This window comes from Oreochromis aureus, linkage group 4 (assembly GCF_013358895.1).
Source record: "Oreochromis aureus strain Israel breed Guangdong linkage group 4, ZZ_aureus, whole genome shotgun sequence".
Classification (NCBI taxonomy): Eukaryota; Metazoa; Chordata; class Actinopteri; order Cichliformes; family Cichlidae; genus Oreochromis; species Oreochromis aureus.
In genome coordinates, this window is record NC_052945.1 from 7,443,655 (window position 1) to 7,458,830 (window position 15,176).

Below are 15,176 nucleotides of genomic sequence, written 5' to 3' on the forward strand. Positions count from 1 at the left end.
GTTGTTTCGAATAAAGAAAGGATTACAAACTGTTTCATAGATTAACATAAGTACAGCAATAGTCAGCACGTTTATGAGCCTAATATGGGGAGATTTATGCTTTAACAGCTACATATTAAACAATGGAGAATTAATCCATGCACTCGGTGCAAAGTAATGTTTTATTTTGGGTTAATCTTAGAAACACTCTGAAACAACTGTGAAAATAATAGCTGGCATAAAGCTTCCAGCTTGTGATGCACAAGCAGACAACTCAGACCTTTACAGGCAAACCGAGGTCCCCAGCTGTGGCAGAAAACTGAGTGTCGACAGCTTCTTTGATGGCTGTTTCAAGTTTTGACAGGGTGTATGACTCAGATCAGAACAGAAAAGATTATTGCATCAAATGGTTATACATCTCTAGTAAATGGGATGTTAAAAAAAGAGCACAAGCAGAAGACTGAGAGTGTTATTTTGCTGGCTGCTGCCAGATTTTTTTCTGAACTCCGGCTGGGGGCTGAAGCTATTACTGAGAGCCTCAGTGACACATTTGACTGATCATTATAAAGCACAGCCATCCTCCTCAGCATGATGCTGCTACCCATCTATGTCTCATGAAGATTAATAATGCAGTAGTAAGAAGAGCCATGATCTCTCATTAGTGCATGTATGCATGTATATGCATGCAAACAGAGCTGTGGAAGTTTTAATAGCAAATTAATCTATGGATAATTGCACTAGTTGTCAGGGTCATTAGTAGTCCTCCAGCCTGTCTCATTAATGCTGTGCAAAAATTACGCCTGTATGATGATAATCTCTCTCTCTCTTTGTTAAATCTCTCTCAAGCTACTTGTACTTAGTATGTAAAACTGGACACAGAACCACTTGTAGGACAACTTTCCAGCATCTAAGGTTGTAATTGGTGCTTGTTGGTTAAATGTTAAATAATTAAAACAGTAGTTTAATAATTAATTTTTGGTGCAGCCCCTATAGAGGAATGCAAGGAATAAGCTACATTTACTGTACAGAAATGTGGGGCATCCACAGAGGAAGCAAAAGGCTCAGTCCTGTTTTAACTGTAATGACACAACTTAATTGCTGTGATAAGCGGGGGCACAAATTAATTTATGCTCCAGAGCAACTGCTGCGCTCAATCTGCTGCCTCACTTTAGCCATTTTCCTAGTTTGATATATGCAACTCACTTTTTTTTTCTTTTGATGTCAAAATTGAGGATACATAAAAAGGTGGATTGTAGTGTGGGAGAATTGTGATTGCAATATCAATATGTGGTATCCTGTAGGGTCAAAATGTCTCTTTAATCAGTGATTCATAAGCTTTGACCACCAGGACTTAATCTTTGGTCACAGATCACTATGTGAGATCACCAAGCACCAGTTCAAAGCTTCGGTGACCTAAATCATTTTAATAGAAAATGTTCTCAATATGACATCTTCTGTGACCCATAGGCACAAATTAAATTATTTTAATAAAGCAGGGAAAAAGTCTGCAGCACCAGACGCACCAAACTTTGGAGTTTGGTTACCAAAAAGTTTAATAACACCAAGTGTTATACCTATTTCATAACAGGTATTTATTATAATACTGTACCGGTTGTAGTAGGTGGCCAGTGAACACACGAAGTAGCTTTCAAAGAATGGTGCAAGTTGGAGCTTTGACCTAGAACAGGGTGCTCTAGGGGGGAAGAGGTAATGTGTGTATGCATGTATGTTTTAAATTTTCTTTGAAAATGTCATTTTTCGTCATGAATCAGGTGTTCAAGCATACACATTATCTGTTGAGACCCTGTAAAAAATCAGATTTGCTGTTGTTTCAGCCTTTGTTTCTCTTACTGCTGGGGATCTGGTCTTTTGCAACTATAAATACAGATTTCCTTTTATAGTCAGTGTTAGTTTGGATGCCAAAATTTGGATGCTGAATGCCCCATCTCTGCAGTCCATGCAGTCACAGCTTCCTAATTCAAATCTCACACACAAGTCTTTGGCATCACATCTGCTGTTCATTCACAGTATTTTATCCCATTATGGTGCTTTTCAGATTTTGTACCTCTTGCACTTTCTTGTCTTCTTTCTCGGACTATTTCTTATGTTGCAATAAAATTGATGTGTAGAAAAAGATGTTCACTTTATTGATAGCATTGCCATTAATTCTGCAGACAGGTCCAATTTCCTTTCTGATCACTTATTGATCAGTTTTCTGTGTAGGGAGGGAAGTAGTACAGGATCGGGTTCAGGTCACTTGATTTGTACACACAGGCAGATTTGGTCTGGTGCCTCACTTGCACATTTTCAAAGCAAACAGTCAACGGAGACGTGTAGTGTAGTGTTAATGAGCTGTTTTATTAAACAGTAGAACAGGAAAGCAGGAGGCTGAAGAGTCAAATTGGGAGGTGAACAGGGAAGGAGGAGGGCTTGAAGGAGAAAAAGCAGATGACATCAAGTGGGTTGGTAGGCTTGCAACTGCAAGGTGAGGTGAAGTAGAGACAACATTGGCACAAGAAGGAATCCAACACTTGAAAATGGTAAGATTGAGATAACTAAGAGGAGACATGACACCTGCTGATGTTAATACAGAGTAGGGAGTAATAGTCACGTACAAGAAAACCGACAGAAACATGGAGCGGAGAAACACAAACACTGAAGAACAGCAAACTTTATGTATATGTGTGTGTCTATAGGGCCAGAAATATGACTACACTGAGTTATGTGATTTGGCATCCTTAAGTTAGGCATAATAACTTATTGATATTTTGATTTTGATTAGTTATTTTAATTAGCCACGATGCTCACTGCTGCCACGTTTATAAGGAGCTCGTTTTCTGAAACCCTATTGAAATTTGATCCCTTGATGTCTGAGTATAGACTCATAATTACACATCCAGAAGACACAGACAAACAGTTTGAGTAGGGATTTATTTTGGAAGTGCTGCCGCCTTCTCCCCTTGTTGACTGCAAACATTACAAAGCTATAATAAACACTGAGGTGAGGCTGGCGTCTTCAGCAGTCCCTGTGCAGCACTTGCTGTCAGCAGGTGGAGTGTGTTGAAATGAGACTCTGGGGGATCTGGGTGGATCTGTGCAACTGCAGGGCATCAGTCACACTGTGGAATCAGCAGCACATTCCCCATCCGGCGCCTCCAGCCTGTCAAGGTGTCTGTGCTCCTAATTCCTGACTTCAAATCCAGCTCTTACGGGCCCGAATACAGCGGGGAAAGTCTCGCCTTGGCTCATTTTCTCGCAAACTGCGCTGCTGTGTGAGAGGATTTAGCAGGGTTTTTTTTCTTTTTTTGGCAGGGTAACAGCGGAGAAGAAAGCTGTCTCTGGCAAAGGTGATGGTTGCCGCGTGCAATAGAAAATGAACGGCTTAGTGTGTTTTTGTGCATCTCACCCAACCATCTGATCACGGCAGTGGTGGTCCTAGCCTGTTTGGCGCCCTGGGCGAACACTCCCTCTGGCGCCCCCCCCCCCACACACACACACACACACACACAAAACATGTTAAGGATCGTACATTAACATAAAACTGTTGTCCACGCACACATGTATGAAGAGAGAGAGAGTATGCATAGTATGCAAACGGCTACCAAACAGCCATCATAATTCGTCATACAATGAGAACAGGACAAATCAACAATTAACAATGACTAATTAATATTAAAATCTGTAACATAATGTGTTGTTTGGAGTTTAGTCTGTTACTGTTACTATTTTTACCATTTCTTCTTGGAGCAACTGTAACCCACATTATTTCCTTAGGGATTAATAAAGTATTCTGATTCTGATTGTTTCAGGATGACCTGCCATTATCCAATGACACATCTGTTTACCTGCATCTTTTGCTCGTTTCTCCTCCTCTTTTCTCTTTTTTCTAAACTGAGCACCTGATGGCTTTGAACTTTTCTTGTCCATCTTCCATTGGTTTTAATTTTCCACTCCAGTATGAACACCCATCCCTCAACCAGAGGATCACCACAACATAATCTAACAGACCTACACCTTAGTTCACAGATTAACTTTGTCTAGGGTGCATTTCTGGGATTTCACACAACCCAGGATTCAAATCATGAATCCATAATGGGCTTGGATTTACAACATTATGAATGAAATGTGCTCTATTTGGAAGCAGCAGGTCTCCTCCCTTTCGGACGGGTTATGTGTGAGACTTTAAATCATCAAACTGTAAATTATAAATTTTAAATTGTTATTGATCCCTTTACCCCGAGTCCTAAAGTGTATATTTATTTTCTTACTCTACTATATTTATTGTTCGTTTATTTGCACTGCTGTAACTGGAGCCTCGTCGTCTCATCTCTATATACTGGACTGTATGACAATAAAGTTTACTTTGACTTCAGCAGCGCAGGCGCTTTCGAGGGCTCTCGCGCTCAGTTTTCGTGTATAGAATTTCGAAAAAACATCGGTGCAAATTATAAGTCTGTATCACAATGTCCGGTGTTTTCGTGTTTGTTGTTTTGTTTTTATTTTGTTTTATTTTGCGAGTTGGTTATTAGATGCTGCTCCAGCCACCCAGAGAATCCCCCGCCGCCCCGCCCTCTCCTCCCTGTGCCGCAAGCAGCAGGCGCACCTGGCAAACGGAGGGCGCCCTTTCTCCCAGCAAATGGGCGATAGAAAACTGATCGGTGCCTATGACATTCCCAATATGCGCTGGCTGCCGTCGGGGCAGCATGAGTACGAGCATTTTTTTTTTAAATTTTTTTTTTTGCCGATGCCCGTGATGCCGCCCCCCATCACGATGCCGCCCCGGGCAACCGCCCGTGTCGCCCGTATCTAAAACCGCTACTGGATCACGGCATGCAACAGCTTTTGTTATCTTATGGGCTAAATGCATTAAGGATGTGCAAAGCATTCCTGGTTGCTATGCTGAATGCAGTTGGTTCAGACAGTCATTTATATCAACTCCAAGCTTTATCTCTCTTAAGAGAACAGGAGGGCTGGCACAAAGGCTAATTTTTAAGCAGCAAGGTCATCTTCATTTAATAGCACTTAACCACCGTGCTGTCATCCTGATCTGCTGCAGTCTTTTAAAGCTTCTTAATGTTAATTGGCTATTTAGATTTATATTCCCTGTGTTCGTAGGTGTAGGGGAAACTTTGTAAAACCTTGACTATGTTGGGGAACAAGTATTTATTTTTATTTTTTAACTTTTTCTTTAGAACTTGTGAACCACCCACACTTCAATAGATCCAGTTCTGACCTTCTTGGATATATCTTTTAAAATGATTGTTATTGTTGTTCTTTCACAGAGCGCTGCACTTTGTGTAGGCTGAGACCTTGTCTTGTCAAAGTTTTACACTGATATTATGAATAAGAGTTCTTGTCTGGTGCTTCTTTCTCTGATTTTATATAATCTTTATGATTTTTCAATAAAAGAATTTTACTTTTTGTTTTGTTACATGCATATATGTAATGTAGAGCCATTATATTTTAGTATAGGATTTGAGAGGGGGTGTGCTGGAGCAAGGTCATCTTGCCAGTTATTGCCATAGGCTGAGAGGAGGGATACACCCTGGACAGGTCACCAGTCTGTCAAAAGGCTACCATCAAAGGTGTCTTTTGACACACCTGATTTAGAAGAATAGTAAATCCATCAGCTTTTCTCACATAGAAGCTTGGTGTTATATTTAAAGACACAAGATAAGCATGTTTCAGCTTTTAGAGTTCATCTTGTTAAAAATATTAAATCTAGTAGTTTGACTAAGGTGTTTTTGGTGCCTAAACCAAAACAGTGCATAAAATCTGTAAAGAAAACAAACAAACAAAACAAAACAAAAAACCCCCAGAAAATTAAAAAAAGCTCCAGCCTAGTAATGAATTTTAGGAGAGGATATTATGTGCTAGCATCAAATATCCGCCCTGTTAGTTGCTAACACAGTGAATGTTAAGGTTCAAATGTTGAGAGAGGAATCCATAAATAACCACAGATCCAGGCGTGTACAATTTAGACGGCATTTTAATGAATTACACATGTGTGAGTTCAACAACCCAATCAGTATTGAACTGCTTTACCATATTCAGACAACGGTTTTATAGGGTTAAGATAGTACAGCCCCCTTTTCTGTTGCTAGGCAGATTTAAACAAAGCATACGTCACTCAAAACCACAAATGTTCTGTCAACAACCTTTAACATAGTTTTAAAAGAACATTGTCTTCGGGTCGGTGCTTTCCTTCAGCTCGTCTTCGCTGTCGCTTATCTTCTGGGACATCTGGTGCACTTCCTGGACTACCACGTACGCACCCAAACTTTGCAGTTATAAACTCTTACCTACTAAATGAGTCTGTGTGTGTGTGCACGTGCGGGGGCGCGTGCATGCTGTGTACTGCATACGTGTCGTGACCTCTCTTACTATATGTGTCTGTATGTGTATGTCACGTCTGTCTGTGCGCAGATGCTCTCTGCACCTTAGTTGACCTCAACTCAAGCAACCAGGCTAAAGCCATCCTGTGTGTACTGATCTTGACTTATATGTAAAATATATAAAACAACTGTTTCAATCTACCACAACTACTTAAGGCTTAATCCGCAATAAATGCATAATAAACACCCTACTCTTTGGCTTGCACTCACTCTGCTTTCAGTTTCACTTCTGCAAGAGCATGCCTTGCAGACGTGTTTCCTGTCTCTGCCCTCTACACAGAAACACTGAGATTATAGAAGCATTAAAAACATTTAAAATTATAGATTCAACTCCACAGTTTAAAGTGGTTCTTCTTGGACTTGTAATAAAGACTAATATAATACCCATATATTTGAGCATCTGAATGCAACATCACTATTAACATGAAATGGTAATGATGATTATACTAATAGCAGCAAATAATAGCAGGAAAATATTTATATTCTTCACACTCCCTCACTCGACCTCTGGACCACCAGAGGTCGCCATACATTATGTTGGGTCACTCCTTGGCCCATTCAGCTGCTTCCCTGTCCACCCCTGACGTCATGTACATTAGGATCACTGTTCTTAGCTCTGACCCTCTCTTGGCATTCTGTGACTTAGCGAACCAGACAACCCCATGTCATCTAGATGGTCTTAATAATAAAAGGCCCGCTCCCACTTGAGAACACTCATGCTTAAGGTTAATCACACCAAAGTATCAGTGAGCCTAAAGTTGATCAGAGGCCGGAGAGAATAAGAGTGCGAGCAGAGCTCAATCAGTTCTATCAATTCTATCACTCATACAAGTAGCAAGCTGATCTTCATTGCGTATGCTTGTGTTCTTAGCCAGGTTTTCAATCAATCTCTCTATGCATTAAGCTTCAGGAGCTTGTCTTTGTAAGGTTAATGCATTTTCCGTTTGTATGTGTATGTGTATGTGTTATTTTTGCATCTATGGCTTCACAGTCTCCCAGACACTTCCCAATTCTCCAGTTAAGCAGTCAGTTTTCTTTTTTCCCCGAATTACTAACTCAAACTTTAATTTCCCACCTTGAATAAAGCACTCCCGGTCTTCAGCCAGGTGTTAGGGCTTGCTTTTCAGGTTCATGGACACATCATTCTGTGAACAATTCAACCAGAAACTTGCCTTAACTTATCCATTCATGTTAACCTCTAATTTCTTCCGACTGCTGGATCTGGAGAGTTGGTCCAAGTCTGCTTTACTCCTGAAAATAACAAAACTAAGACATTTTCATTATTATCACAAGTGCTTAAATGACCCATTTCCCTCTCTCTGGTCAGAAATACCAATTATGCCATGCATGTAAGCGTGTTCTTCCTCGCAATCTACATTAATTGAATGTAAGCTGCTTCTTCATTGAATTAATTCATTGAGTTCTTCGTTGCATTTCTATGTATTCATGTTAATGTACACTACGTGTAAGCTGTTTCTTCATTGCATCTTAAATTATAATCAGTTTTACTTCATGCATTTTTTACTGAGCTTTAGATTCAAACTATCTCACTTCTGATTCATTTCAAAAATAATCTCACATGTAACAACTTGTGTATGTGTGTTTTCAATTCATTAATATAGTTGTCAGTTATTTTCTGATTATTTTTACCTTTTGTATTGTTTACCTCTTTGTTGTGATGTGGTGGACGTCCCTAAACAATCATGAGTTCCGGCTTCAATTTTTCCAATCCAATTATATCCTATATTCTCGCAGTCAAACTCGTCCAGCTTCATCTCTCACCGGTCCTTTTTCATCCACAGTGTCCTGTTCGGGCTTCAAAGCTCCAGCAAACACAGTCTCAACTCAGCTGTTGTCTTCTTCTCTGTTTCTTTACAGTCTTTCTTTTAGGTTAAGTCCCAGCATGGCAAAATATCACATTCAGTGCCTTCAGTCTTATTTTCATTTGCTCTGTTTTCTTCTCCATTCATGGCAAATATGAGAGTCTGTGCCTTCAAGCAGACACATCACACTGTTCTTCACCAGCATGCATGTTGCATCTTTCATACTGCTGGACTCATCAGTCGTCGTCAGTGTTACTGCTTTCGCTTGCACTGCTTTTAGCTTCAATTAATTCTTCAAGTCCACGATGTTCTGTCGGTCTTCATCAGGAGATTGACTGTCCTTTACTGTCCTTTGAGTTTCTTCTCAGTTTCAGGGACAAAGTGAGAGATCAAGCTGCACAATTTCGAGCCAAAGACTGGCTTATTTTCTCCCAATTCTGTTAATCTATTGTTATGCCGCTGCACTCAAGGTTCCAATGTTGAGAGAAGTCCACCTGTATTGGCACACTAAAGCATAGAATTAGTATCATATTCATTTTTATCTTAAAACCTACATTTGCTTCATCTGCCCAGAGTTAACTCTCTCTCTCTTCTCTGGATGCACACTTGTCACAGTGACTTTCCCTTTTATGGGCATGCATTTCCTGTCCCACACACACACACTTCCTGTTTGTGCAGACTCTGCAGGCAACAGGCAGAGTCTGTCTCCCCTTCAATTTCACAGTCTACAAACAATCAGTAATTCTCCTAAATCTTGATTTAAAAACAATACACCTTCATTTCACTCACACACATTTAAATAGAGCTCTTTCCATCATCAGGACAACTAACACTTCTCCACACACATCACCCTTCGTTAGGTCAGTTTTGTAGCGTATACACTTATGTGTTTTCAATCAGAAAAATAAACTCAACCTCTCATAACATCACTCATGCGTTTCTTGAATTAACAGCACTTGCAAACTTTAAACATCCTATTTTACCTCACAAAAGAAATATATTTCACACTCCTTTATTTCATACACACTTTTTAAACGTTCTAACCTCTTTCAGACACCATGAATCGTCTCACACACCCTGCCTTTTCTCTCACTCAGACAAGTCACGCAGAGTCACTCAAATCAAATACTGACCGCATTCACACAGTTAAAATCACTTAAAATACACTTTCCTATGCGTATTTTGGACATGCCTTCCATAATCAGAAAGAGCAAGTCAAAAGAAAAGAAAAAGAAACTGAAACCTCTCATCATCCTCACAGCTTCTCACCACACACACATAACTGAAAAAATAAAACACACCAGCATTTATGGCTCAAGATATATACATCTATCAAAATTCAGTCAATTACTATACATCCACACTAATATATTCAAACTGTATTTATACTCTCGTAATAAGCAAAACCAGCCTCTTAAATATAGGCATTTAGCAAAATTGGCAAACAATAGTCATAAAGCTCAATACTCTCGAAACTGAAACCACCCTCTCTGCGCGTCACCGCTCCTCATTTGCATTTACACACACCATCAGTGCACATCCGGCTGTGCATTGCTGACACAGAGACTGACCTTACTCATGGATCTCATATTTTATATTACACAGAGACGTCTTATTAATTACAACTGCACAGATTCTAGGCCTTGTAGCTCCTACCACTTTCAATAAATTTACCATAACCAACTCGAACGGGCAAACCCCAGGTTTTTTGCGACCAATTCACCAGACCAGACTCGAACTGCTCTGTCCAGATTTTCTAAACCTAACTTAATTTACAGGTAGCCAAAAAAGCGCAAGAATAGGGGACTTGAACCCCTAGCAATTTTGGAGGTTCCCCAGTTCTCCCCGGTTTGTCGTACCGTACTATCCCATTTAGTTGCCGCTAGGTCAAGGATAAACGTCTTTATCCAGGAGGGAGCGTTACCGCCGAGAAAATGCGCTTCTTAACAGACGCCGCTGTCGTTCTAGACAAATTTACAATAATTTGAAACAACAATCTAAGCCCAAAACAGGATTAAGATTGAGGCAGATCTACCTTTGTGGACATAGGGGACTTGAACCCACAGAAATGACCAATTTCCCTACTTTCTACGTGAGACTCGAACTCACTTTAATTCTTTTCCTTTTCTTTGGGACTTGAACCCAGTACTTTTACCTTTAACTCATCATTACTTCAACCAGCATGCTCATAAGATTACCATCAAAATCAAAACAGACATTCACCAGTAGTTTCCAGTGAGTAGACTTTAATTTGTCATGTCCAATTCTGGCACACTTTGGAAATTCAACAGGTATGTGCCTTACCTTTGTATAAGCCGGCTTGTCTCTCACTTTCAACCACTGACTCGTATCTGCCCGTCTAATCACCACGGACCCCCTCTCACCGGACGATGCCCCCAAATGTTAAGGTTCAAATGTTGAGAGAGGAATCCATAAATAACCACAGATCCAGGCGTGTACAATTTAGATGGCATTTTAATGAATTACACATGTGTGAGTTCAACAACCCAATCAGTATTGAACTGCTTTACCATATTCAGACAACAGTTTTATAGGGTTAAGATAGTACAGCCCCCTTTTCTGTTGCTAGGCAGATTTAAACAAAGCATACGTCACTCAAAACCACAAATGTTCTGTCAACAACCTTTAACATAGTTTTAAAAGAACATTGTCTTCGGGTCGGTGCTTCCCCTCAGCTCGTCTTCGCTGTCGCTTATCTTCTGGGACATCTGGTGCACTTCCTGGACTACCACGCACGCACCCAAACTTTGCAGTTATAAACTCTTACCTACTAAATGAGTCTGTGTGTGTGCACGCGTGGGGGGCGCGTGCATGCTGTGTACTGCGTGCGTGTCGTGACCTCTCTTACTATATGTGTCTGTATGTGTATGTCACGTCTGTCTGTGCGCAGATGCTCTCTGCACCTTAGTTGACCTCAACTCAAGCAACCAGGCTAAAGCCATCCTGTGTGTACTGATCTTGACTTATATGTAAAATATATAAAACAACTGTTTCAATCTACCACAACTACTTAAGGCTTAATCCGCAATAAATGCATAATAAACACCCTACTCTTTGGCTTGCACTCACTCTGCTTTCAGTTTCACTTCTGCAAGAGCATGCCTTGCAGACGTGTTTCCTGTCTCTGCCCTCTACACAGAAACACTGAGATTATAGAAGCATTAAAAACATTTAAAATTATAGATTCAACTCCACAGTTTAAAGTGGTTCTTCTTGGACTTGTAATAAAGACTAATATAATACCCATATATTTGAGCATCTGAATGCATCTGAATGCAACATCACTATTAACATGAAATGGTAATGATGATTATACTAATAGCAGCAAATAATAGCAGGAAAATATTTATATTCTTCACAGAAGCCAATGGGCAACTTGGGACAACGAGGCGATGCTCTGTAAATAAATACTCTAAATACGTTTACACAATAAAAAACTAATATGTTAGACTTTTGAAACAATTTAGACATAACTAGGGATTTAGAGCTGTGCCATTCAGCCTGAAAAACTGCAATGATTGTTCAATAAAATGTTAAGTGTTTGAATAACAAACAAAAAAAGGCCTTTAATGCATTGTGAAAATGCAGAGCGTCATACGAGAGTCTTTTCACGTACAGTAATGTCTACTCTTAATTAAAATAATAAAATGTACTTAATGCTTTATATTCTGGTCTGATTCATTACAGTCTCATCCCATGCTCAGTGACTAGCACCGTGAACAGTTATCAGCAGATATCACCATGCGCCCTTAAAACTGGATGTTATATTAGCTAGAAGGCATGGCGAGCTTTCCTTTTACTCATTAGCAAATGAATATTTGAAGACAAGTCAAATAATTGCCACTTGAGAATAATTAAAAATTATTTTTAAACTCCAATGCAAATGATAAAATGTTCTTCCACAGAACTATTTGAGAAGTTTGCCTGGCAGAACTAAAATTTCGATTACGGGTAGCCGAGTATGTCCAGTCAGTACTAAAGAAAGACTTCCTCATGATGATGTTTAAAATGGCTTATATTTATGTAACATGCACAAACATTTAGTTACATACAGATGAAAAACCTAATTAGTAGATCTCTACAGTGAGGGCGATCTACTTTTATGCCGTGGGAGGACGTTTGATGGCATTGAGCCCTGTAGGGATGAGTATAACTCAATGTAAAGCATTTCTGAGGGATGAGCTTCATTTTATGGTTTAACATGTGCATTAGAGTGGTCTTTCACAGCATGTAAATATCCCCATCTTTAGGGAACAGGTCACTGGATAGTTTGATGAGAAGGAAAATAAATCCTGTCATTTTTTTCTTCCCCCAGTCACCTGATCTCGCCATGGTTGAAGAACTGTGGGCGATTTTACACCAAATTATCAGGAAGATTGTCAAAAAAGTTACTAAGAAAACATTAAATCATCAGCTTATTTAGTTGGAGTTGTTTGTAAAGAATATAAATGATGATCTAAGACACTTCATCACTGAATGGATATTGGCAGTTAGAAGCACTTAATGCAAAACAAAATAAGCTAGCTGAGCTAGTTTTAAGGGACTTATTGCTGAACTGTGCACCAGCAACATTGTCAAATTACTCTTGTGGCACTCCATCTGTCTCTTATGTAAGTAATATTATTTTTCATGTATTGCTTTACTCTGATTAGACTTTTCTGGCAGGCTGTTAGCTGGACTTGGCTCAGTGGAAGAGGTAATTAAAGCTTGAACTGAAGGTGATATCCTGCACAGCATGAACCGAAACACATTTCAGCTTAGTATTTTTGGTTACACTGGCACATATGGTTTGTCTTCTTCCCCCCCTCTACCCGTGCTGTTTGATCAAGAGTAATTTTGGCTGTTTGTTTTTGATTTTGTTCAGGTTGATGGCAGATGTTTGATGTGTACATTACTCTGCTTCCTTTTCTCAGTGTAGAGAACATTCATCCAAAATTTGATATATTTTTGATATTTTTTTGGCTCCATTTGTTTAAAATAAAGTGTAGACATGACCTAAGACTTTATATAACTGGCACATGAGATATTTGTGGATTTAGGAGAAAAGAAAAGAAAAGAAATCTATTAGCTCTTCTGCTGATAATGAAAACCAGAGAAGTCTATCTTGATAGTCGCTTTGACACACAGTTAACAGCAGTCATTAGTGTCTCTGTCTGCATCTTTCTCCCTTCTTTCCTTTGGCTATTTTCCTCCTCATTTTTCTCTCTGGGCAACAGAAAGTGAACCAAAAATCCCTCATGTCTTGTGGTAAAATACATTACGCTGAGAAAAAGCTCACTGGCCATTATCGCATTCTGTCTTTAGCACTGGGATTTCACTGTCATTGTAAAAGCTAAATTGTGTTTCAGTTTACCAGAAGGTGTCAATCTTCTTTATGTGCAACATATTTCTTGCTCACCAATTTGAGCTCAGACAGGGATAAGAAATGGCACACAACTAATGTGGTAAGCAATTTGGATTTCAGCTTAACTGTATCTGAAGACATATCATCTGTGGACTATTAACCTGAAAAATTCAGCTCACCTACAGAATGCATCATACCTGTAGCAGATGTGAGAGGAAATGTATTTTCTGTGTAACACAAAGATCTGATTCCTGTTATTGTAATGAAATTTTGATAATATAGTATCGGTTATAAAAATGCGCCTTTGCTGTGCTGATATTATACATACATGCTTCATTTACTTAATATGTAATTGAACACACAGAAGCAGAGTGTTTTCTGTTCGAGTAAATTGATGATAATTGGCTCCATTCGCATTTTTGTAATTGGAAGTGCACTGTCCAAAGCCGATTTTACTCTCACTCTTTCTTAGGACTGGATGGAATATTAACTGCGTCGACATATCGAATGTTTTAATTTTCAAAACAGTTTTATTTATGTAGCACTAATATACAACAACAGTCACCTCAAGGCGCTTTATATTGTAAAATAAAGACCCTACGATAATGTAGAGAAAACTGCCACAATCGCACAACTCCCTATGAGGAAGCAGCTGGTGACAGTGGGGAGGGAAAACTCCCGTTTAACAGGATGAAACCTGAAACGGGCTCAGGGAGAGGCAGCCATCTGCTGCGACTGGTTGGGGGTGAGCAGAGGGAGACAGGACAGAAGACACATGATTTACTGTGCAACTCTCTTGCTAATTAGTGCACGTGTTACTTTTTTGTTACCATATTTGCTTCTTCCAGATACAAGTCTTTATTCTAGTTTATTTCATAGCTGTAAAGATGAGAAGAGGAAGTGAGAGATCATAAAACTGCATAAACTGTGTTAATTACATTTTCTAGTGAGACAACAATAGTTTACAACGTTTGTATAAGTGATCATTGCTCTGTTGTATGACCCAGTTTGTGACCAACTTTAGCTGTCAGATAGATGGCCTCACATTTGACTCTAGATTAGTTTGATTTACAGAGGTGGTCATGGTTGACTCAATGACTGCAAACTCCCCACATCCTGTAGCTGCAAAATAAGCCCTAACTGTCAACCATGCACCACCAGTTGGTATGAAGTGTTTGTGCTGATATGCTGCAGGGTTGTTGTCACTAAACGTGGTGCTGTGTGTTAGGGTTAGGCAAAGATCTCCACTTTGGATTTGTTTGTCTAAAGGACATTGTTCCACAAGCCCCATGTTTTGTTCACATTTAACTTGGCAAACCTAAGCCATGCTGCCATGTTCTATTTAGAAAGAAGAGGCTTTCTCCCGGCAACCCTTCCAAACAAGCTGTAGTTGTTTAGTCTTTTTCTAATTGTACTGTCATGAACTTTCACATTTAGCACACTAATTCTGCCTATAGAGACATTGCGCTTGAATTTTTTGCAGTATTTCTCTTGGATCATCTAAACTTGGGGTGAATCTGCAGGGACATCCACAACACCTTATTGACCCAGACTAGGACACTATCAGTACTTCTGCTTTTATAGAGGTGGTCACATTTGCTGATGAACATTTAA

At 39.5% G+C, this 15,176-nt stretch overlaps 1 protein-coding gene across 5 annotated transcripts in view; it reads left to right on the top strand.

Moving 5' to 3' along the window:
• The window catches only part of asic2 (acid-sensing (proton-gated) ion channel 2), a 392,319-nt gene that overhangs the window by 114,756 nt on the left and 262,387 nt on the right, over positions 1 to 15,176 (top strand). The window lies entirely within an intron of this gene.